Source organism: Mirounga leonina, unplaced genomic scaffold (assembly GCF_011800145.1).
Source record: "Mirounga leonina isolate KUSES-001 unplaced genomic scaffold, KU_Mleo_1.0 Mir_496, whole genome shotgun sequence".
NCBI classification, from domain to species: Eukaryota; Metazoa; Chordata; class Mammalia; order Carnivora; family Phocidae; genus Mirounga; species Mirounga leonina.
In genome coordinates, this window is record NW_023270783.1 from 428,568 (window position 1) to 453,129 (window position 24,562).

A 24,562-nucleotide genomic window follows, 5' to 3' on the forward strand; every position below is an offset into this window, starting at 1 on the left:
ATAGGCTATTTGCATAACCTAGTTTGATTGGCTAGCATTCCGACTAACAGTTCCAATCATATGGGGTCGGTTTAGTGGTAGGCTATGCTAATTAGCCGCTGTTGCTGGGGTTCAGGATGGTTTCTGTGTGCTGTTCTGCTGCATTGTGTTGCCTGGTGAGAGACATTGATGAATGAGTGTTTAATGATCTGCAGCAGTTCCCACTCACTGCGGGCAGGCGGAATTTAGGACAGAAGTGGAAATAAGGATTTAATTGCTCTGTTAAATACCTGTAACCAAAGTATGTGTATTATATTACAGAAGTTAACTTGTACAAAATCTTTATCTAATTAAATACTTTAGAACATTAAAGGGAAATATTTTAGCTTTGTCTCTTAAAATATAACTCAGGTAACAGCGCTATGCACAGGTTTTCTAAAACCCTGTTCAGTAAAATTGGTCATTTTTTCCCAGATTAGAAATAGTACTGTTGCAGTAAGTAGCGTATTTAATTTTTCTCATGCTTTTGACCTTTTATAAAGGTACATGTTTGTTTTTAATAAATTGGTGCAAGGTTTTGGGCAGAATTTATCTTGTACTGCCCATGTAATCTAGCAAATAGGAGCATAAACTTGAGCTCCTGGTTCATGTTCTTCTGTTCAGATGGAAGATCAGGTGTATTCACCACCTCCTGCTATTACTACCTTTCTAATTTATGTCAGATGTTTTAACTATTGCTTATACTATATTATTTTTGGTTTAAGTCTTTTTGGGGTAATGTTTGGGAGATTTTGTAGGGAATACAAAACTCAGTGCTTTATTCAAGGAACATAAAAGGTAAAGAATAAATACTTGCAAAGTTAGATAAAAATACAAAATAGTCGTACAGAAAGTGCCATAAAGATTTATCTAGAAGAGTACAGGAAAAAAAAATCAGGCATTTTAAGGATAGGGACATGGGAGATGGGTTGAGTAGTCTGGGAAAGGCTTAAAGAGGAAACCCATAGAACTTGTGTTAAGGTTTTAAATATGGCTTAGGATTCAAATAGCTGGAGAGTAATAGGAAAGAAGAACATTTTAGTATGAAGAATAGATAGCAATCGAGTAAAAGTCATCTTTCTGGTATTCATTTGTCAAATATAGGTAGTCACATTGATTGATCAAGGGCCCCAGTATCTTAGCTATTTCATTGCCTGGGCAAGCAGGCTGGTTGTCATTCCCTTAAAATGAGAGCTGCAGTTTTAGTGTTCTATTTCTCATTTTCTTTGGCTTTTATTCACTTTGTTTTGTGACAACCAGTGCTTTTCCATTTTTGTGTCCATTGGTTAAAGCATAGGACTTTTTAACTTTCTTTCATCCCTCCCTTCTGGCCCTAGAGCAATGAAACACAGGATGGCACCAAAAATAATTCATGTGAATTTAGATGTCTGTATCGAGTCTACCACTTTCCCCTTTAATTGTTCTGTCTTTTATTTAAGAGCCTAGTTAAATTAGATAGGCAAGCTAATTGGACAGTCTTATAGGCTTGCAAAGAATAAAAGCAATTAAATATTAACATTTGATTTTTAAAATATTTTCCTAGGCATATATACTTTATTCACCTACGTAGTCAAAGGAACATAGACTCTTGGACTCAGGAGATTTATAAATCTAATGAAGGTGGTTGAGGTATGTCTTTAAACTGTAGCACATGGTAGAGTATCCACAGTATAAGAGAAGTGGAAATTCAGAAGTGGGAGTGATCCTTTTTGAATTGGGAGTAGGAAAAGATTGGTGGTGGAAGTGGTATTTTCCATGGTCTTCGGGAATGGATAGGATTTTAGCAAGTGATGCTGTAAGGGTGTGGAGGATGCTATCTAGTTGAAGGTGGAGGCCTGTTTAGAACATTTTGTTGACTAAGGTTGATGGTAAAGAGACTATTGTTGAGGGCCATGAAGGGTGGACAGCATAGACTTTGAAGTTTCTCTTGTAAAAAGTGGGGGATTTAAAAATTCTTTTAGCAATATTTCAGTTTTACTAAAACATGTCTTCTGTGAATGTTTATAAATTTCAAAATAGACCTTGCCTTGATTTTAAAATACTAAGGTATGATATTGAGTAATTTCAAGATGTTTGGTCTAAGCAACTGGAAGGTTTGAGTTGCCATCACATGAGATGGGATATGCTATAAGAGAAGCAGAAGAGGGGGCGGGGTGTACCTCATAAAAAGTCATGTTTTGGATGGGTTGCAGCTTTTTTTTAACAGCCTTATTGTATTATAATTGACATATAATAATTTCACATATAATAAACTTCCCCCTATTTAAAGTGTATGATTTGATGAATTTTGACATCTATCACCCATGAAACTTTTACCACAACCAGGATAATGAACATATCCATTCCTCCTTCAAAAGTTTCCTTGTACTTCTTTTTAATTCTGTTTCTTGTTCCTTATCTCCTCCCCTCCACCCAGTCCCTAGGTGACTATCAGTCTGTTTTCTGTCACTGCACATTAGTTCATTTTTTCTAGAATTTCAGGTAAATGGAATCATACACTATGTTGTCCTTTTTGTCTGGTTGTTTTCACTCAGCACAGTTACTTTGAGGTCCATCTGTGGTGTAGTACCTATCTAGTTCATTTTTTTTTTTTAAGATTTTATTTATTTATTTGACAGACACAGCGAGAGAGGGAACACAAGCAGGGGGGAGTGGGAGAGGGAGAAGCAGGCTTCCCCACGGAGCAGGGAGCCCAATGCGGGGCTCAATTCCTGACCTGAGCCGAAGGCAGACGCTTAATGACTGAGCCACCCAGGAGCCCCTAGTTCATTTCTTTATTACTAAGTAGTCATTGTGTGGATATATCACAATTTATCCATTCACTTGTTGAAAGGACATTGGGGTTGTTTGCAGTTTTTGATTGTTACAGGTAAATTGCTATGGAATATTAATGTACAAGTCCTTGCATGCTCATGTTTTCATTTGTTTTGGATAAAAACCTAATTATGAAATGACTGGATCATATGGCAGGTGTATGCTTCACTTTTTAGGAAACTGCTAAACTGTTTTCCAGGGTGGTTGTGACATTTTGTATTCCTACCAGCAGTGTATAGGAGTTTCAATTCTTCCACATCTTGCCATATTTGGTGTGGCCAGTCTTTTCAATTTTAGCCATTCTATAGGTGTGTAGTGATATCTCATGGTTTTTCCAGGTGATTAGTGATGTTGAACATCTTTGCATGTGCTTATTTGCTCTCTACATGTCATCTTTGGTGAAGTGTGTGTACAAATCTTTGACTTTTGTTCTTAATGTGGAGCTGTGAGAATTCTTTATCTGTTTTGGATATGTCCTTTATCAGATATGTGATTTACAAAGATTTTCTTGTAGTCCATGGCTTATCTTTTAATTTTCTTTAAAAAGTGTTTTGAAAACAGGTGTTTTACATTTTTATGAAGTATAATTTATTGATTTGATCTTTTATGGATCATGCTTTGGAAAACATTTGCCTAATTGTCCCAAGATCTTAAGATCCTATTTTTTTCCCTCCCTACAGATTTTGTAGTTTTGGGTTTTACATTTAACCGTGATCCATTTGGAGTTAATATTTATAAATAGGGTAGCTAAGAGATCACTTTTTTTTTTTTTTGCAAATGGATATCCAGTAATTCTAGAATCATTTGGCAAAAGGACTGTTCTTTCTCCACTGAATTACCTTTGTATCTTTGTCAAAAATCAGTTGTGGGTCTGTTTCTGTTCTATTCCATTAATCTGTTGGTGTGTCTTGATGCCAATGCTGTATTGTCTTTATTACTATAGCTTCATAATATGTATTGACATCAGATAGTGTTCGTCCTACAATTTTCTTCTTTTTTAAAATTACGACTACTCTGTGTCCTTTGCATTTCCATATGAACTGTCAAATCATTTTGTAACTTTCTATAAAGAAGCCTACCAGGATGTTGACTGGGACTGTGTTGAATCCATAAATAATTTTGGGGAAGAATTGACATCCTAAACAATGTAGAGTCTTCAGACTCATGCACATAGTAAACTCTCCCTCTAATTAGATTTTTCTTTAATTTCTTTAATTTTTCTAATTTTTAGTGTGCAAGTCTTTGACATATTTTGTCCTATTTATATTTAAGTATTTCATATTTTTGATACTATTATTTTTTTTTTAAAGTAGGCTCCGTGCCCAGCGTGGAGCCCAACACGGGGCTCAGACTCAGGACGCTGAGATCATGACCTGAGCCAAGATCAAGAGTTGGACTTTTAACCTACTGAGGCATCCAGGCCACCCCTGTTATAAATGGTTTTTAAATATTAGTTTCTGATTGTAGTTGCTAGTACATAGTAATACAGCTGATTTATGTACGTTGATCTTGTTTTCTGCAACTTTGCTATACGTCACTTACTAACTCCAATAACTTTTTTAAGATACTTATTTATTTATTTGACAGAGAAGAGAGAGAGAACAAGCAGGGGAAGGGGCAGAGGGTGAGGGAGAAGCAGGCTCCCTGCTGAACAAGGAGCTCGACCTGGGGCTCGATCCCAGGGTTCTGGGATTATGACCTAAGCTGAAGGCAGATGCTTAACTGACTGAGGCAACCAGGCACCCTCCAAAAGCTTTTGGTAGATTCCATCAGATTTTCTATGTGGATGATTCTGTTGTCTGTGATGAGAGACAGCTTTGCTTCCTCCTTTCCAGTTTGGTTATCTTTTATTTCTTTTTTTGCCTTTCTGCATTGGCTGGAATTCCATGGAATATAGAATACATATAAAACATAGAATACAGTGTTGAAGTGATGAAAGAGGATTTCCTTGTCGTTTTCCTTATTTTAGAGAGGGAAACATTGTCACCACCACTAAGTGACGCTAACTGTGGAGTCTTGTCGTTGTCCTCTATCAGATTGAGGAAGATCTTACTTCTAGTCCTAGTTTGCTGAATCAATTTTTTAAATCAAGAATGGATGTTGGATTTTGTCAGGTATTTTTTCTGCATCTATTGAGATTACCATGTGTTTGTTTTTTTTTAAGTTAATTTGATGAATAACATTCATTTCTGAATGCTAAACTGACATTGCATTTCTGAAATAAAGGCCACTTGGTAATGATATATTGTCCCTTTTTTTAGATTGAAGGATTCAGTTTACTACAGTTTCGAATTGAGCACTTTTTCATGTGTCTGTTGGCCATTTGGATGTCTTCTTTGTAGAAATGTCTGTTCATGTCTTCTGCCCATTTCTTGATTGGATTATTCTCTGGGTGTTGAGTTTGATAAATTCTTTTTTTTTTTTTTTTTTAAGATTTTATTTATTTATTTGACAGAGAGAGAGACAGCGAGAGCAGGAGCACAAGCAGGGGGAGTGGGAGAGGGAGAAGCAGGCTTCCCGCTGAGCAGGGAGCCTGATGTGGGACTCGAACCCAGGACCCTGGGACCATGACCTGAGCCGAAGGCAGACGCTTAACGACTGAGCCACCCAGGCGCCCCAGAGTTTGATAAATTCTTTATAGATTTTGGATACTAGCACTTTATCTGATATGTCATTTGCAAATATCTTCTCCCATTCTGTCAGTTGTCTTTTGGTTTTGTTGACTGTTTTCTTTGCTATGCAAAAGCTTTTTTTTTAAGATTTTATTTATTTATTTGACAGAGAGAAAGAGACTGCAAGAGAGGGAACACAAGCAGGGGGAAGGGGAGAGGGAGAAGCAGGCTTCCTGCAGAGCAGGGAGCCCAATGAGGGGCTCGATCCCAGGACTCTGGGATCATGACCTGAGCCTAAGGCAGATGCTTAACAACTGAGCCACCCATGTGCTCCTGTGCAAAAGCTTTTTATCTTGATGAAGTCCCAATAGTTCATTTTTGCCCTTGCTTCCCTTGCCTTTGGCGATGTTTCTAGGAAGAAGTTGCTGTGGATGAGGTCGAAGAGGTTGCTGCCTGTGTTCTCAAGAATTTTGATGGATTCCTGTCTCACATTTAGGTCTTTCATCCATTTTGTAACTCTTTGTTTTTTAATTTAGTGATTGCCTTTTATTTTATCACATCTACCTTCCAGTGATATTACATCACTTCACAGAAAATGTATTGATCTTACCATAGTGTACTTTCATTTATCTTTTACTGGTCTTTTAGCTCTTTTTACATAGATTTTATCGGTACATATGTTATAAAACCCACACTACATTATTAGTATTTTTGTTTAAATAGTTCTCTTTTAATGAGACTTAATTAGAAAAAGTGTTACACATCTAATGTTCTTCATTCTTTTATTTAGGTCCTCTTTCCATCTGAATTCATTTTCCTTCATCCTTAGTACTTCCTTTAACATGTTTTGTAGTGCAGGTCTCCTAGTGACACATTCCTTCACCTTTTGTATATTTGAAAATGTTTTTATATCGCTTTTGTTTTTGATAGATATTTTCACTGGGTATAAAAATTCTAGGTGATTCTTTTTTCTTTAAAGAACTTAAAGATGTTGCTCTGTTTGCATTGTTTCTTTCAAGAATTCTTTCATCCTTATTGTTCCTTTCTACATACGTGTCTTTTTTTCCCCTGCTGCTTTTAAGATTACTTTTCTTTTATCAATTTTAAGCCATTTGATTATTATGATGTACCTTGGTGTAGCTTTATGTTTCTAGAGCTTGGAATTTGTTGAATATCTGGGCTATGGTTTTGTAGTGTTTATCAAAATTGGAAAATTTTGGCTTTTGTTCTTCCAACATCTTGTTTGTTTACCTTTTATCAAGAAATTTAGTTACATATATGTTAGGGTATTTAAGATTGCCCCGAAACTTGAAGAATGTCTGTTAAATTTATTTTAATCTTCTTTTTAAGATTTTATTTATTTATTTGAGAGCGAGAGAGAGCGTGAGCTGGGGGAGGAGCAGAGGGGGGGGGAGAGGGAGATACTCTCCAGAGACGCTGTCCTGAGCACAGATGCGGGGCTCGATCCCATGACCCTCAGATCATGACCTGAGCTGAAACCAAGAGTCAGATGCTCAACCAGCTGAGTCACCCAGGTGCCCCTTAATCTTTTTTTTCTATTTCTTTATGTTTTGACAGCTAATTTAGGTGTTGAGTAGTCAGTTGGAATTCTTTTTATTGCTATCTTTTTAATGCTATCTATTCAGGTTCACCAGTCTTTTCTTCCGCAGTGTCTAATTTGTTAATCTCATCCAGTGTGTTTTTAATTTTACTCATTGTAGTTTTAATTTGTACAAGTTCAGTTTGTGTCTTTTAGAAAATATTTCTACAGTTTCCCTTAACTATTTGAATATGTGGAATATGGTTATAATACTTGTTTTAATGTCTTTACCTGCTAATTCTAAGGGCTGTGTTGATTCCAGATTGATTTTTTTAAATCTCTCATCATGGGTTGTGTTTTCCTGATTTTTTTCCATGCCTGGTAATTTTGATTGTGTGCCAGACATTTGTGAATTTTTACTTTGTTGAGTGCTGAGTATTTTTACATTCTTATAAATTTTCTTGACCTTTTTTTCTGGGAAATAATTTGATCTTTTGAGTCAGACTTCTGAGATTTTGTAGGTGACACCAGCAAGTATTTAATCTAATTATTCCTCACTGCTGAGAAGATACTACCCTGTATAATTTATCTTGATGCTTCCTAGTCTGGTTGTTTTGTGTTTGTGCGTGTTTGTTTGTTTTTAAGATTTTATTTTTAAGTAATCTTTACACCCAACGTGGGGCTCAAACTCACGACCCAGAGAGTAAGAGTTGCACGCTTTATTGGCTGAGCCAGCCAGTTTGTTGCCTAGCTTCTCATAGCTTGCTGGCCATCTTTGGCATTCCTTGGCTTCTGCTGCATTATCCTGAACTCTGATGATGTACTTCCTGTGTGCATGTCTGTCTCTGTGTCCAAATTTCTTTTTCTTGTAAGGGCACCAGTCAGATTAAGGCCCACCCTAATGACTTTATCTTAACTAATTATATCTGCAGTGACCCTCTTTCTAAATAAGGTCACATTCTGAGGTACTTGAGGTTAGCATTTCAACATGTATTTTGAGGGGACACAGTTAAACCTGTAATATCCCCCCACCCCCTGACATACCACTTTTATGCTCTTAGAGTCTTACTTTTGTTCCTCCCTCCTCTTGGGCTGCCCATTTTCCTTTCCTCTGCATAGCTTACTTTAAAACCCCCTACTAGTTATAATTAATCTGTATTTAGAAGGCATTTTTATTGTGCTTTTTATTACAAGTATTTACATGGCTGTTTGTTGCAGACTTGTAATAGTTTTGAAGAACTGGAAAGGACACATTTTTGGAATTGTGTCCTAGTTCTTTGCTCCCACCCTAGTACCACCTGTAGAACTTTATAACTAGTGTTTCTTGAACTGAATGTATTAAGGATTGTGTCTAAGTAGACAAGCTATAGGAGTGAAACATTTAAGTATTTAGGAAGGATTGGAGGTTCAGGAATCTGGAGTTAGGGAAGCCACTTGGGAGGTGTTCATAGTAAGCCAGACATGCATGAATTTATTAAACAAGTACTCATTGTGCTTACTAAGTACAGAAGCCTCTAATAGGTGTTAGGAATAGAAAGACCTGTGAAAATACCAGAATCTGCCTTCTATTCTTACGGAATTTACTGTCTGTGAAGAGTTATGAGGTAAGAGAACAGAGAAGATGCATACAAAGGAATTTCCTATGGAACTCTAGACAAAACTTGAAGAATGATTATTCATTCAGGGTAGAGAATGAAGAAGAGTCAAAGAAGCATGAGATCAAGCCTGGCTGAGTGAGAGAGTATTTTGTTAGTAGAAATGGGAAGTCAGGTAAAGGCCTTCTGTTTTAGGGAGGAAGATAGATAAAAGATAGATAAAATGATACATAAAATAAAGGGAAACTCTAAGTAAAAATTCCACACTGCGGAAAATTCAGAAATGAATAATGAATGGTAAACATGGGTCTTGCTTTCCCATAAAAGAGAGCTCATGAGCAGTTAATTGGGTGGAGGGGCTGATGTTAGAGTCAAGAGCAGGGCTTCCTGCTCTTGGTAGGTGATATCCTGAAAATGTTTGAAGGAGGAGTGAAAGGGCTAGAGACCTGGGAGGGGATGCTGGGATGATCATTTCTATTTCACTGATGAGGAAGCTGGGGCACAGAAAGCTAAGAAGGGTGCTCAAGAACATAGGTTGTAGGTGTTGGAGCTAGAATTCAAACCTGGGTAGTATGGGTTTTTAGTTCTGTGCTTTTAAGGCTTGTCACTAATTTTTTTCTTTAAATCTACTCACTTATTTAATATGTCCAGTTTCTTTCATAAAGAAACTGTAATGCTATGAGAAAGTTAGAACATCAGCCTCACTTGTCCCTGATGGAAGACAGGAATAAAAGTAAGAAAACCAGAGTAATTCTGTTAAATTCATAAAATGTACAGAATGTATACCTGAAAATAATGGAACTATTTATGATCAGTTAGTAACTAAGGAATATTCTGGTAGATGCCAGGTGGTTTAAGATAATGAAATGGTGTGTGATACAAGCAACAAATATTGAGCCTTTATTGTGCAAAGCATTTCTCTTGATGCTGGGTAGGTACTAGTGGGTGAGACAGAGTCCTTGCTTTCATGGAGCTTACATTCTGATGGATAGAGATAAACGTCTAAACAAGTAGATAGTTGGGGAAGCTGCAGTTTTTGCTAGGAGGGTCAGGGGTGTTCTCTCCGAGGGAGTGCTTTACTTCTGGTTCATTTCACTTGTATCAGATGAGTATGTGTCCGTGGGTCTTCTTGTATCTTGTATCTTGAACAACCACTCTTTTTTCCGTTGGAGTAGAGGAATGACAGTTGTCCATATGAAAGCCCAGGAAGCTCCAGATAAGAAAGTAGTGATTTGTAATCGCTGTCCATTTTGTCACAAACCCAAGAAAGAGGCGGGAATTTAGTGGTGTCTGGTCTTCTCAATATTGGCAGTCTTAACATTCTTATTATTGTTCATTTAGGGGTAAGGGCTTCTCTGCTTTTAAAACAGTGGTAGATTTTGCCACCAGAAATGTCTTCGGCATTAAGAAAAGAAAGTAGTAATATGCAGATTTAGTTGATGAAAATCCTTGCTAGTGACCCATACATACTATCCATATTTCTCAATAGTTAATGTGGAAGAACATTTTATAACTGAAAGTTGGAAAAAGTTTTCTGAGCCCTAGGCCTCTCAGTTCACTTATTTTGAATAAAATAGATTACACTGCACTGTCTCATTTTATCTATTTCCTTATTGTTGCTCTATTTTTGAAAACAAAGGCATATTAATTTTTTTCTAAAACATATTGAACTATATGCATAACTATTAAATGCTCACTGCAGCAAGTACAACTCAGCTATCAAGTTGCATTTTTCAGAAATTTAAAAAGAAAATAGCCTGTTCAGGTCCACGGGGGGAATTTTTTTTTTTTTATTCATTTTGATTGTCATTATTAAGTAGTTAATGGGGAAATTGGCACTACTTTCCAGCTATTAAAATATTTTACTGTCTTGACATTTGAGAATTCATAGCATGAAAACAGCTTTCACATCCTTCAGTTTTTGAATTTGTGTGGTGGTTTAGAGTTTATAAAGTATGTTCACATGTGTGAGCTGATGCGACCCTCTTCTAGGTGTTGGAACGATTTGTCATCCCCACTTTGCAGAAAGGACAGCTAAGCCTTGGAGAAGGTCAAGGTCATACTGTGAGTTAGTAGGACTGAGGCTAGAATTTGTTCATGCTTTTTAATGCAGTATTTACTCAGTGCCTCTTGTATGCCATAGGCCTTGTGGCCATTAAAACTAGCAAGTCCTGGCTGGCACCCCTACTTCCTGCTGTTAAAGCACAATATCTGGATAGGCAGAAGGAGTTCCTGCTCTGCTGGTGTTCTCTCTGTAATTCTGGTGCATGCAGTTTTTGGTTAGACTCACTGCTCCACCAGTTGAGATACTGGTCTCGGTGACCATTTCTCCTTGTTAGCACTTGTCCTCCCCTCGCTAGTGACAGTGACGGCTTGGGAGGGGAGGAGAGGGCACAGCGTTACGTATAATAATCTCCCTACTCTCCTAATAGGAGAAATTGGTTCTTTTGTATTCCCCTCCTCAATCTGTGTTTTAGTCTCATGAGGCTGAGTTAGTTGAGTCTGGCCATAATAATTTTTGAGTGCTATTACATGCTCATTCACCAAAGATTTGTCAGTGAGTGGAAGCTGCAGTTCCATCCTTAAGGACCTTGTATCATAGTTGGGGTGAAAGAGATAATAACACAAACACATGTACTGTAGAAATATATATTATATACATAAATGCATACTATTTCATATTATATAACTGTGTAATATATAAACATGTTAGCATGTGTATATATATGCGTATGTATATGAATGATAATTTCAGAGTGTGCCTCATACTAACCTGGTTGCTTCTGATGTCTCAAGACCTCAAATCCAGCCTGCTGCCTTTTTGATAAATACACAGCCACACTCCCCGGTTTATGTATTGTGTGAGGCTGCCTTTGTGCTACAAGGGCAGAGTTGATTAACTGCAACAGAGACTGTGTGCTTCACAAGCTCTGAAATATTCACATTTTGACTTTAAGAAAAAGTTGGCAGACCCCTGCTCAAACCTTGACAGCCATTGTATTTGAAGTTACGGTTCAGCTTCAAAGCTAGAAAATAAAAGATTGATTTGAGTAGCCAACAGGGATGACAGATGGTTGGAAACCTTGGGATGTAGAGGTAGTTTCCATCCCCTGGGTGTGGGATGGATCACTGGTAAATCAAGAGGTGGAGGTGACTGATTTTGCTTTGAGGTAGGGAGCCTGTTAGTTTTCAGAGAATATTTATTGTTGGTGTTTTCTGTTAAGTGTGAATTGTGTATGGTGATTTAAAAACAGTACATTAAAATGATAAAGTAATAAAAGTGTATATAAAGTAAATAATGATATTTGCTCTTGTTTCCCTAGAGTCCCACTCTTCAGAAGTATGGGTTAATAAGAGCTGTTAAGAGATGGATTTTTTTGTCTAAATACTACCTTCTTCCAAGTAATTTTTTAAAAACCTGTATTTTTGATCTTTTTTCCCCATTGTGACTTCTTGGTTGACTTGGTTCCTCAAAATGCAAAGAATAATGGTTGTACAGTTGAGTATTTGTTACTTATAATATTAATGTAAAATATTTTAGAACGGATTTTAATAGAAACCTTTCTGTCCGTTGATGAGTTGACACTGTAGATTTTTACAATTATCCTTTATTCTAATTATTCAGGTACTTGTGTGATATCATCACTATTTTAAATCTTAAAAATTTTAATAAAAATCTTTATTCTACCCATAACCAGATCACCTGGGAAGTATTTGAAAAATACTGATGTCTGGTCTCCATTTGAGACCTAAGAGTCCAAATTGTTAGAAGTTGGGGTGTCTTCTGTATTTTTGTGTGTGTGTGTGTTCTGTATTTTTAAAAGCTCCCCAAGTGAGCTATTGAGAAGGTAGGACTTTTTATAATATAACTTTTCATTATGAAAATTCGTAGGAAAATAAAATCTGTAGGAAAATACGCTTCTAGTATAGGTCATGATTTCTCCTGGAAAAACATTTGTATACTGAGTTTTTTTGAATTCGGATACTGAACAGAGGAGAGAAATATATGTATAAAACAGGGATTATTTAATTTGGTTTGAATGTTCATATCAGTTCTTTCCCTCTTACCCTCTGCTTTTGTACCTATTCTCCAAAAAAAAGTCTACCCTCTCAAAACCAAAACCACATATCCTTAACTTGTGGGAGGTAACTTTGTATTAGTGCAGATCCTTACTAATGGTAAGTGTCCTATATTTGGTCAGTGTTTTCAAACTTGGAAATAATATTTAAGTGTTTACTAACCTTTCTAGGTAGATATTAATATCTGTATTCATTTTGGTGGGCTAACGGGTATAACAAACATACCCAGCCTGTCAGTGGTTTATTTCTTGCTCATGTAATAGCCCATTGACATCTACACCAGGGGATAACTGCCCTGCTCTATACAGTTATTCAGGGATGCTAGACATTTTTCCTATACTATATACATACATACAGTGTCCAGAGGTCATCACCCTGGGTTTTAGCATCCAGTCATCGGATTGGGAAAAAAGTATGTATACATCGGAGATTTTTTTCCTTTTTAAAGATTGATTTATTGGGGGGGGGGCAGAGAGAGGAGGAGGGACAGAGGGAGTGGGAGAGAAGCAGGCTTCCTGCTGAGTGCAGAGCCCCAGGCAGGGCTTGATCTCGTGACCCTGAGATCACGACCTGAGCCAAAATCGAGAGCCAGATGATTAACCGAGTGAGCCACCCAGGTGCCCTTACATGGGAGATTTTTATGGGTTAGGCCTCTAGTACCACCCAACACTTACTTTGATATTCTGTTGGACAGGTCTTAGTCACGGGGCCATGTTAACTGCAGGAGGAGCTAGTTGCATCAGTCAGGAAAAAGAAATGCCTTTGGTTATTGTTATTGATGAGCAATCTAGTCCATGTGGCAAATGGAGCCACCATAAATGTCATCAGCAAGACATTGATTTATTCTACGTAGTTATTATTGTTCCTTTACTCATTCTGCCATGTTTCTGCTATATATATATATATATATATATATAGTTTCTGATATATATATAATAACCAACCCCCCACCTGTGATCTTTTTGGGGGGTGGGGGTGATGGTCCCTCATTGTTCATTTATGTGATACTCATGGTTCTTGGATGCAGACAATAGGTACTCATCGTTGGCTAACTTGGGCAGAAGAAAATGAATTTAATGGAGGGCTATAAGTTTGCCACAGAATTGATTGGAAAGGTGGAGACTGCTAGAAAAATAAGTAGGAACCAAAGAGGCAGGCGGCAGAGGACACAGCCAGGGTTGAGCCGTAGGCCCTTCTGTTTAGGGCGCCACTCCGTGGCATTTCACAGTGAATGTCTGTGTGAATGTGCGCTCACTGTCCCTGCGCCTTGCAGGAGTGACTCCTCAAGTTCCTTAACTCTGAGCAGGAACATTCGTTCAGACTTTAGTTACTAGCAAGCCCTGGTTACTGAGGTGTAAGGAAGAGTGAATTTTTGTTACTGTTTGGCTTTTATAGTATGAGGCATGGCTTTTTTTTTTTTTTTTGTCTTTCGTGATACCCACAAATTATGAGAGTGCCCTGATAATGAGTGACCAAAGAATGACAAACACTTCAGGACGTTTTCATCAGGAGAAAAGGTCCCGTGTTGTGGTGTAAGATAGGAGACTGTGTTTCAGTCTTAATTTGCCACTGACCTTTTGGACAAGCAAGTGCCCCCTTTGTAAATTGAGGTGGGCAAGTTGATATATCTAATAATACCTATTTATCCACTCATTAAATAAACATTTACTGAGTGCCTTTATGTTCTGGCATAATACACATGAGTAAGATATCTTAGCCTTCCCATAGTTTGGTGGGTGAGTGGATAAATCATTCTAATATAATTTGGGTGAAGTGCTCTAAATAGCTCAGCCCAGGGTAGTAGGGTAGCTCATGAAGAGTACCTCATCCAGACAAGGAGGCGAGAGTGTTGTGGTCAGGGGATTCAAGAGGTCGCTGTTTGCTTCGTGCACCCATTCATTTAATCGTGTCTATGTGAAATCTTTGCATTGTTGTAGTTAGAATACACAGTTCAGACCAGTCTTTCCCTCATTCATGGGTACTGATTGTGAGGACATACTGATTACCTCAGCACAGAGCATGCTTGCTGTGTTTACAGCAGAAGAGTAAGGGAAGGATGAAGCAGGGGAGTAATTCACTCTAGGATTCTGGAAAGATTTCTTAGAGAAGATGACATTAGATCTGGGTCTTGAAGTTTGAGTTCAAGATTTCTAGGAGCAGAAAAGAGGTAAACAGAGACTGTATTCTGGGCAGGGAATAGTTCTGTGCAGGCCCCGTCAGTGCCCCTGAGAGTAAGGATGCCTATGGAGGGACAGGATGGAGAGAATGGTAGCCGCTGAGGCAGGAAGTGTAAACACTTAAACCTGGAAGCTCTGATGTTTTAAAGTGTCGGGGATTTTGAAACTTCTTAAGGATGCAAATTTGACAGCATTGGGGAGAATTAACTTAAGGCATGGAGACTAGAGAAGGAGCAGTTACCATAGAGTCCCCTCTCCTCACTTTCTTCTGAATTAGGCTCTTGACAGTATGAAAGTGAACGGATTTGTGAGACCTTGCTGAGGCCAGAGTCACAGAATGTAGTTAGATTGTGTGTGTGTGTGTGTGTGTGTGTGTGTGTGTGTGTGTGTAGGGAGGTGGAAATGACAGCGTGAATAAGACGGAGGTTTCTAGCTTGAGTGGGTGGATGGGGAGATACCATTTGTAGACGTGGGTCACATGTGGCTCTGTGCCTGCTCTCCAGCCTGGTCAGACCTGGCTCATAGAGGGTGCTGTGCCTTTCAGCTGAGGCTCAAGTTAGCCTTGGAATCTGTCATAGCGCGTGTTCCAGACGGCCACCGCCAGGCTGTTGAGTTTGTACTTGAGGGGAAGCCTGGTTGCCCTCTCTGTTATAAGGGATGGGAAGGAGAAGAGGCATACCCTGCTCTGTGGTCCCCTCTCCAGTTTCTCTTTTCTTTGTTTTATTGTCTTCAAAACACTAATCATTTTCTTACATTCTCAAATTTGCTTATTTATTATCTGAGAGTTCTCCTGTCACTGGCAATAAAGTAACACACCTAGGAGGCCAGAGACTTTGCTCATCATCTTCATATGTATGTCTTTAATGCTCTGAATTTTGTCTGGAACCACACTGTCCAACAGAAATAAAATATAAACCCCTTCGTAATTTAAAAGTTTCTAGGAGTCACAGTTTAAAAAACAGTAAATACAAACAGTAACATTAATTTTACTAATATATTTTATTTCACCCAATATATTTAAAATAAATTATTTCAAAATTAAAAATTATGAATGAGATATTTTACAGTCTGTTTTTTTTTTTCCCCTGGTACTAAGTTCTTGAAATCCTGCACATGTCTTACATTTACAGCATATCTCAATTCCTTTTAGCCTCATTTCAGGTGCTCCATTAGCCACCTGTGACTGCACAGTGGCTACCGTATTGGACAGCTCAGGTCTAGAGCATAGCAGGGGCCCAGTAAATATTTATTGAATGAATTAATTAGAAGAAGATAGATTGGGTGTTAAAGGCGTATATAGAATGGAGGAAGGCTTTTGTTTTTACAGTGAGGAAATAGAGCATATTTATGTATTTGCTAGACGTGGAGAGAGAGGTGTTAGGTTACCTAACAGGAGACAGAGGGGTTAATTGATGGAGGAAGGCCTCCAAGGAGGTGGTTGGGAGTGGATTCTGTAGGCCAGGTAGGGGATGAAGGTTGTCTTGCTATCTCATCTCCTTTGAAGAGGTATATTCTTTGATTACCTTTTATGAGACCCAAATCCAGTTTGTTTAGTGTAAAATTCTAATTGAATTGTTTTACAACTATTCCTTTTCCTCATTATAGGTATTAGATAGTTGAGGGTTATTTTAAAAGCCTCGAAAGTGGTTTTCCTAGGGACTTAAGAAAAGATCCAGTCATTATATTGTGCACGTGAAACTGGTATGTTATATGTCATTTATACTTCAATTAGAAAAAAAGTTTTAAAAAGAAAGGAAAATATCTTTTTAGATGGGAGGTGGGGAGAAGTGTTATTGGCGTGTATCAACATTCCACTAGAAAAAGAAGCATTTTCTGTATTAAAAATTAACCAAGTCTGATTTTTAGCATTGTGATATTTGGCATTATAAGATTATATACTATATATGCTGAATATAAAGAGGTTATTTCCCCCAAATTACCCCTCAGCCCTTACATATTTTGAGTTCTTAAACAGTCTTTTTTTTTTTTTTTAACCCCCATAGTCTCTCATGTTAAGGAGTGTACTGTTAATGTGAGGTAAACTTCTGTTTGAGGAGAAGACATAGGCCTTGTGGGACCTCTTTGAATAGTAGTTTTAGGTGCTTATGAAGGTCACTGGATGTAAGGAATGTGTACAAAATGAGGCAGAGAAATGTAACAACAGTTTTTGAGGTTATGACCTCACGTTTTCAGGTGTTGATGTCGTAAGTGAAACTTCTAAAGATAATTTTTTTTTTTTTAAAGATTTTATTTATTTATTTGACAGAGAGAGAGACAGCGAGAGAGAGAACACAAGCAGGGGGAGTGGGAGAGGGAGAAGCAGGCTCCCAGCCGAGCAGGGAGCCCGATGCGGGGCTCGATCCCAGGACCCCGGGATCATGACCTGAGCCGAAGTCAGACGCCCAACAACTGAGCCACCCAGGCGCCCCTAAAGATAAATTTTTAAAGCATTGTAATAGAAATTGCGAATATACACATAGGATTAACAGAAGACATCACGTGTTGTAGTTGTTAAAATACTTGATATCCTCGTTACAGCGTCCCTGTATGGCGTTGTACAGGGATTCAAAAAATGTGGTATCCACAACTTAGAAGTTAAGATTATATGTTTTAGAAAATCTAGATGACTTTTTAAAGGAAATCCAGTGACCACAAAGTCACTGGTATTGAAGATGGAGGTAGGCTTTTGCCTGTACTGAGATGGGTGCGTCTCACATTGTATATAGATAGATAGGTAATGTTGATCTCAGTGGGGAAGGTGAGATCTCCTTACTCTTGATTGGTACGTTCGGGCATCTGTGGTGATGTCCGAGCTGGAAGTCACTGTGGGGATGGTCATTCAGGAGTGTTCAACCTTTTTTTTCTGCCCAGGTGTCTGGAGCAGGTTAGGTTACCTCTGTCGGAAAGAGGCTCCCAGGACAGTGCTTTGGAGACAGGGAAGGAGGAGGAGAGTGGTGTGTATATTTTGTAGCCGTCTCAGATGGGTAGTGCTACCCCCGCTGAAAGGGATGGAAAGGGGCCGTCTGCACGTGGGGCATGTTTTCCCCACAGTCATGGTGCTAAGCTCCGAGCCCAGGTCAGCACTCCGGCCTTCTGCTCCCAGGGCCAGTTTTCTTTTTTTCTGCTTCACCCTTTTCCTTCTCCTTTAAGACTTTTGTACTTTTTCTCCTTTCTCTTTTCAATAAAGTTTTTAAACTGTCATATGCTTGATAAAGTGACAAATACTAGAAGTCAATCTTTAAAGTTCAGATCATAATACATTTAAGGAGATACCATCCAGCTTAGTCCCCTTGCCTGACTTTCTAATTCTAAGTGTCACCACCGTTTTCCGAGTCACCTAGGCCCAAAACCTCTGAGTCATGTTTGAATCCAGTTTGTTTCCCCTCTTCCATATTTGGTCAAGTGGGCAGGTCCTGTCACTTATACTTCACAGTGTCTGTTCATATGTCTCCTTCCTTTTCTAACATTACCCTCCTAAACGCTCTCACAGTCCTTTGCTTGGACTGTTGAAGTAGGCCCCTGATTGATCTCTGCTTTTGGTCTCTCCCTGTTCCGATCCATATTACACATATTACACATCAATTCTGTTACGATAAGCTTTAATAATAGGACATTTATTGAGCACAAACCGTGTGCCATATACCACTTTAAACATTAACTCTTTAGTTTTTATAATCTTGAGGTACAAGTACGGTTACCAACCCATTCTGCAGAGATAAAGGGACGCACAGATTTTATTAACTTACTCACATGGTAGCTAGGTAGTAAGTGGCAAAATTGAGTCTAGGCACTCTAGAGTGTTAATTGCTGTAACTAAAACCACAATAGGAGTCATGTCACTCCTGGCACACCTTCCCTGGCACCCTCTTACTTGTTTTACAAAATCCCAATTCCTTAGCCTGGCAATAAGACTCTTGGGCCCAGCTTGCCCTTCTGTCCTTAACCTACTCTTGTGTGTTCTCCAGCCAACCTTGAGGCGACATTTGAACTGCTACTTGGAAGAGAAATGGAAGTTGATCAGGCAAAGCAGTAAGGCAGTAATGTTTGAAGCAGAGCGGGGGTGTGTGCTTGAAAGCATGGGGGCACCTCCAAGGGCCTAGAGCCTCGCAGAGTTCCAGAATGTCACAAGATGAGGCTTCACGTGGAGGTCAGGCCCAGATTGTGGCCCACTTCCTAGTCTTGTCTTTAGGACATATGCATGAGCTCTTTACAAAACTCATGGATACTTAGAGAACTTGCTTTTCTTCTTTTGATGTGAAGTTGACTTGTTTTTCCTAGACTCCTTTTTAAATTCACCTCTCTTCTGCTACAGTCACTGGCGTGTCTCGTTTTCACCTGAATTGATGCAGGGTGTATTTGGGAAGGGACACTCTGAAGCTGGAAGCTGTTTCCTAGCCCCTGTCTCCCCTTTCCTTGTCGTTCAGTTTATCTTTACTCCTTTGCAGGGTTTCAGCAGTCTCAGCTTTTAGGAGGGATTTCTCATGTCTCTTGAGCACTTCCCCTCTCACTCCTGGCTTTGAGGCCCAGCTCAGAGTGGTGAAGAGAGTGTTCTCTGGAGACAGCCAGTCTGGTTTTCCTAACCACTTAGGAACCTGTGGTACCAGCCTGTGTGAGCCTGGGAACGTGGGGCCACCACACTTGGGGCGCCTCTCCAGGTGCTTGACTTGAGCTTCTCTCTGTGTAAAAACAACAACAAATGCTGTAATAATGCCACCTCATTTACAGAGCTTTTGGGGAGTACAAGGGCATATTGGAACAATATCTGGCATGAAATAAAAGTTCGGTGAATATTACTAATTTTATTTTGATTACTTTTTCTTGAATTGTGACTACTCAGAGTATTCCAGTAAAGGGTCATAGAGACCTGCTTTAACCATACAGTTATTATTGAGGGTACTCTGAAGAATTTTGCTTGTTTTACTTGTTTATTGACTGACTTTTTGACTTCTAGTGAGTTTGAAAACTTTTATATAGTTACTATTGGTTTGTAAGAATTGCATCTTTTCCCTGTTTTTTTTTTTTTCCCCTGAAGTGAGGGGCATGTCTTGGTGTTTTTAATTGTATTGTTAGAGAGCTTTCTTATGTATTAAGGATATTGTATAATACTTTGGACAATAACGTGTTCCATGCTGTTTCCATTTGGCATAGAACTCAGGTACAAGTTTTAAGCACTTTTGCACAGTAGAATTGGAAGAAGGAAAACTAATTATGAGCTCTAAAATGATGTGTTTATTTGCTACATAAATATACTTTTAATGGAGGGTTACTTTTTTTTTTTTTTTTTTAAGATTTTATTTATTTATTTGACAGAGACAGAGATAACAAGAGCAGGAACACAAGTAGCGGGAGTGGGAGAGGGAGAAAAGCAGGCTTCCCGCCAGGCAGGGAGCCCGATGCGGGGCTCGATCCCAGGACCTTTGGATCATGACCTGAGCCGAAGGCGGCTGCTTAATGACTGAGCCACCCAGGTGCCCTGGAGGGTTACTTTTTTTATATTATTAAATTTTATAACCGCTGTTGAACAGTTAACAGTTTGCTCAGTGCTTAACTTCTAAAGTGTCTTTGGTCAGATGAATATCTTGCCTTTTGGGCATTTTGTAATGGAAAATCCCTGTAAATATACAGTGTTTTAATTGGGATCACAAAGCCAAATGATTGCCTCATTGGATAATTTTAAGTGTTATGCTGCAATTCAATATAGGTACCCAAGTACTTAACTAGATTTAAAAATATCTTGTGTGTTACAGCTGTTTAGCTAGAACTAAAAATGAGTGGGGAGTATGTGTATGGTTCTCTTTTCTGCTTGGGACAGGAGAGGGGGAAAGTTTTTTAAAAATATATTGGGTGGTTTTGTTTTGGTTTTCCCCCTCTCAGCTGCTGTCGTTCTGCCTGCTTTGGGAGAAAGCAGAGGTAAAGATCAGGGAAGGTCTGAGGCTGCTTTCTTTCCAAAGAAACCTTCTGTGCCTGAAACTTGGTAGCATCTTCAGACATTTCTTAAAATGCCATGGTTGTGGCATAGTTGAAGGTGATTGATGGCCTGTGGTAGGTGACATTTCTGCCTGTGTTGTATTCCTAGCTGCTTCTTTCTGTGTTTGGATCCTTCTCCCCTCGAGGGGAAGGCAGCTAGAAGGCAGTGTTCAGCTTTTTAATGGCTTCATAATATTTCATCTTTTCAGTGTGTTATAATATGTGATTTTTCTTTTTGTACTTCCAGGTTTTGGGAAGTCAACTTTAGTGTGCTTATATAGGCCTTGACAAAGTTATGGTTAGGATATCTGAAGAAAACTGGAACAGGGTGGGAGAGGAGGGCACGTCTTTGGGTAAATAAGTTTTGTTTATATGTACATACATATATACATTATATATGTGCGCATGTGTGTGTATACATAACATTTTAATATTTTTTAGATAAGTAGCATTTTACTGTTTTTGTATAGATTTTTTTTTTAAAAAGGAACAAAGTTAGAATATAACTGACATTATTTAAAATAACGTCTTTTAAGCTCCAAACAGACTTTGGAGCAGAGTCTTTTCTTTCCTTTGGCAACGATCTGTATAACATTTCAGATCCATGGCATTTTACAAGGGAGGGAATGCTTTGGGCTTACATGATTGGACAAGATAATGAATCCTCTCATTTCGTGTATGAGGAAATGGACTTGTTTGTAACCATGCTGTACTTGCGTTTGTGCTAAGGCAAGCAAGAGGAGGTCTTAAATCCTAGTCCAGTGTATTTCTTTCTTTTTTTAAGATTTATTTATTTTTTTGACAGCACAAGCAGGGGGAGCGGCAGGCAGAGGGAGAGGGAGAAGCAGCCTCCCCTCTGTCAGAGAGCTCGATGCAGGGCTCGATCCAGAATCCTGGGATCATGACCTGAGCCGAAGGCAGATGCTTAACTGACTGAGCCACCCAGGCGCCCCTAGTCCAGTGTGTTTCTGTATAGCAAGCTGAACGTTCCAGATGTATTTCTTGTTTTTCCTGTGTTATAAATGAATATGCTATTTCCATGTTACAGAGGAATCTGTAGGGATGTAGAAAGCAGGACCCTGGACCATAAGGTTTCACAAAGGTGGTTACGAACCACTTGAAACCTGCACTTACCTTGTCTAGATTGTTCCAGTGCTTTCCCTTAACTGTCCCACAGAGACTGACTTGGGAAGAAGTGAACGGAAACCCCATCTTCTGATTGAAAATAGGAAGTGGCGTTCATGGAATGCTCTTGTCATGCTACTGCCAGTTAGGCTGGCTACTGCGAATCATACCGCAGGTGTCTGGAATTGCTGAGACATCATCTGACAGGTACTTGTGTGAGAGACAGCTTTGAAATCAGGACTGAGAGTGTTGAGCTATATGGTCGCCGTCCTCATTTCTCTTGTTGAAAGACACTGGAATCTCAGGATCTGGCATAGCATGTAAACTGAGTGATGATAATTTCTTAGCTTGCTTGAAAGAATTAGTTCCTTGATTATAACTAATATAATTTGTCGATTTGAATGACAGGTCATTTTGTAAAGCTCTTGAAATCTTGACATGTTTATGACCGGCACACTTACTGAAGGCCGAATGGCTGCCGTCAGAATGGTTTCCGTCAGAGGGGCCTTGTTCCGTTAAGAGAAGTGGCTGGCATTCGTACACATGGTCTAGTTGGGACTCCAGTTAATCTCATTTTCTGTGGTATTAATCTGGATGCCTGGTAGAACAGCCATCGCATCCTGTGTATATCTTCTAGATACTCTCACTGTGGTTGGAGATGTCTTTCTTAGGGGATTGGTCTCGGGTTAGCCCGATTAGTTACCTCTTGAATAAATGATGTCTTTTTAATACTCTGCTAGGAGGAAACTCCTGTAGTTCAGACCGTGTATATATGACCGACACGCTGGTTTTGTATTAAGACACTGATCTTCCTGAAAAGGCTGCTTCAGCAGGTCCTGGCTCATTGGCTGTTCCCTCGTGCTGTTCCCTGGATTCTGCTGGTCTGGAAGGCGTCATTTTTTGCCCCTCTGCAGGGCTGTCCAGTGAAACAACATCTAAAATTAAACTTCTATTAGAAACAAGTTTGCTTTTTTTGTCCCCCAAAGGACTGGGGTGTGTTGGGGGGGGGCGGTTAGAGAATATATAAATTTAAGACCGTTATAAGCCAGCAAGGATCATTCAACTACAATCATGAAGTTAAACTGTTTTATATTGTATTTGCCTCAAAAGCATATTTGTGAACACTTTATGCAAGTGATTATTTTAGTTGTGTTAAATAAAGTGCTTTCTTTCGCGTGTATTTTTTCTGGTAAAGTGTTTGTTTTCAGTTTTTTAGAAGTTTGGTCGCAGTTATTTCAAATCAGTTATTTCAGGTAATCATACCTAAAGTATGTTTAATTTATTGCAGCATGTTAATCTTCCATTTTGTGTTGGCATTTCTAAATCTTCCAGTGGTAGATTCACTTTACAAATGGCGGGTTCACATTTATAAGTTGATGAATGTCTGTGCTCTTTTATACTACTCATTTAGTCAGTTAGGCAACAGTTACTTACAGAACTTGTGCTGTGTGCTGAGCACTGTTCTGAGTCCTGGGGATTCAGTAGTGAACAAAGCAGGATGAAGGGGTTTAAGGATTCATAAAAAGTGTAATCTCACCTCTAAAGTATCTCTAGAGACATTGTATATCTTTGTGTATCTGTCTTTTGTTTCAAGCACTCCCCCCTCCAATTCCTAGAAATTAAAGGATCAAAGGTTGCTTGCACCTTGTTTTCTGGAAAATGGGGAAAAATGGGTTTATTACTGATGAAACATTTCTATATTATGGATACTGTAAAAAAAAATACTTACCTGGAATTTTCATGACTATTGATAACCTATAAAATTATTATCTGCTTATTTTTTACTATTTAAAAATACTTGATAATTTTAGAATATTGGGGGCCATATAAATATAACCATATTACATGTTATATTGTGTACAGTATAATAATTTCTGGAATCCAGCAGCTATATTTTGGATGACTATTTTAATTTCTTGTGTGTTCAGATGCTATTACTAAAAATAAGTTCCTGACCTCTTATTTCAGCTCTAAGAGTTTGGTTTGCCTTTTGTAATTGAAAGGGTTAAGGACCCATTTACTGTAGGGTTAAGTAAGATTTTCTGTATCCTAGTTATCTGTCCATCTGGTCTTTCTTGGTAGGTGCTTGCGGACTTACCATGTGCAGCCTTAATTAAGTTATGCTGTTGTGTATTTCCGTTTTCTCTCTCCCGTCCCTGGTGCTGTGGTTGTCACCTGTACGACTTTTATGTATGTTATAAACTCTACAGTATGTGGTTATTTTCGCTTTAAACAATGAGTTATCTCTTAAAAATACTGATGAGAAATGTCCTTACTATTTATTTACAGTTCTACCATTTCTGTTGGTCTGTATTCCTTTGTATAGATCTCAGTTTCTGTCTGGAATCATTTCCCTTCTGTGAACTGTGAACATTTTTGGAGTGCCAAGTCTGCTATTGAAACATTTTTTCACTTTCATTTGTCTGAAAGTGTTTTGCCTTCATTTTGAAGGTTTATTTCAGTGGATATAGAATTGTGGGTTAAAGGTCTTTCTTTTATCATTTTAAGAGGTTGCTTTGTTTTTTTTTCTGGTGTGCATGATTTCTGATGAGAAGTCTGTGGTTCTGCTCTATGTAAATGTGTATTTTCCCCACCTCTGGCTGCTTTTACGGTTTTTTTCTTCATCATTGATTT

At 38.6% G+C, this 24,562-nt stretch overlaps 1 protein-coding gene across 4 annotated transcripts in view; it reads left to right on the forward strand.

Annotated features, from left to right (window-relative positions):
* The window catches only part of DYRK1A (dual specificity tyrosine phosphorylation regulated kinase 1A), a 149,315-nt gene that overhangs the window by 73,580 nt on the left and 51,173 nt on the right, over positions 1-24,562 (forward strand). Inside the window, exon 1 of one of the 4 annotated variants that reach the window (XM_034990143.1) lies at positions 22,117-22,135. The exons of the other annotated variants lie outside the window; for them this stretch is intronic. The gene's annotated coding sequence lies outside the window, so the exon portion shown is untranslated. Of the gene's footprint in view, positions 1-22,116; positions 22,136-24,562 lie in introns of those variants that run through there. 4 annotated transcript variants of the gene reach the window in all.